We start from the raw sequence: 1,534 nt of genomic DNA, 5'->3' as shown, positions 1-1,534 counted from the left end.
CATCCTTGATACCTTTTTTTATGTGTAAGAAAGTTACGGTGGCAGTACAAAGTGTTTATTATCATAAGAACTTCCCCTTGAAAATGAAAGCATTATTTTGTATTCTCTTATAGAACAGAGTGGACTTTGCCATAAGAAACCAGTAAATTTAGTACTTGCAAGGCCTCTATTTTGGCTGTGTGAATGTATCCAGACTGACTGTGAAAACTGCTTGACATCAGGTGTTTGCTTTTGAAGTTTTATTTATTTCAATTGTACCTCACATTTTTTGTGCTTACTCTTGTTAAATCTTAAGTCAATAGTTTGTAAGAAGATCAAAGTAACTACTGATTAAGAAACATCGTAATTCCCTGTACTTTGTTCTGAATAGTTGCTAAATAGATAGAAATTACAAATACTAACTAGAATTTAATTTTCTAACTCTGATAATGTCACAGCCCAAGATATTTGAGTTGTATTGATTTAGCTCATAAACTGAAATAAACACAGGCAAGTAAAATCCTTAACTGTTAATGGAAGAATATTTCTCTGAACTTTGCATATATATTTGTTATTCCTGCTTGTCATCAAAAAGTAATTTTTTCCTCTCAATAGGGGAAAAGTTCACAGCACATAGGGATTTTTTTCAATAGGATTCCTTCACTGAAATTAAAGCTAAAAGCCTTTAGCAAGACCTTATTTGCAATAAGCAACAGGTAAAACCCCTTAGACTTGATCCCATCCACCTAACACTCCTTTTATTCACTCCATTTGTGGTTTTTAATTGCTATTAGTACATTAAGTATAGCAATGTGACATTAGCTCACCAAAAAAAAAAAAGCAGCAACTTTAGTTATCTACTGCAGAAAAAAGTGAAGCTCTATTTCCCAATATGTTCCCAAGACAGGAGTCGCTCACTATTCAACAACAACACAAAACAGACGAGGTTTACTACCTCATGGGCACATGAAACTGAACTAGAGTCCTAGGCCACAAGGAGCCAAGTATTTCACAACTCACAGGATGGGAAAAGACTCAGACAAACTTTAGTACAAGCTATCTGACCAGAATTTTCCTTTCTATCAGTCTGTACCCTATACCTAGGGTAAATTTTCTGCCTCAATATTCAGTTGTCACATTTTCTCCACTGCTTTTTACTCACATCTGCACGACTGAAGTCCTTGTAAAACAAACAGCCCATCAAGGAGCTAGAGCTGTTCTCTTATACTCCCACTAATGGCCTTGGACAGCTGCCTCCAGCAGTCATCTTTGAGAACTATGTTTCTTTTGAAGGCTCTTTGAGAGGTAGTAGAAGATTAAAACAGGAACCTTAATTTCACTTTTGCACAGAGCAAATAGAGTTAATTCTTGCAAACATTGGTATGCACAGATAAAAACCTCACTGATTTCATAATTTTGTCAACGCAACCGTCATGTAAGTGGGACCATAAGAGTCAGTGCAGAAGTATAAGCTGATAACATGGTTAACTGCTCCTTTCTTAGCAGTAGTACATCAGGCCTAGCAATGTAGCCAAATTTACCTCTTCATCTATGC

This window comes from Acanthisitta chloris, unplaced genomic scaffold (assembly GCF_000695815.1).
Source record: "Acanthisitta chloris isolate BGI_N310 unplaced genomic scaffold, ASM69581v1 scaffold8251, whole genome shotgun sequence".
NCBI lineage: Eukaryota > Metazoa > Chordata > Aves > Passeriformes > Acanthisittidae > Acanthisitta > Acanthisitta chloris.
This window is presented reverse-complemented; position numbering follows the sequence as displayed.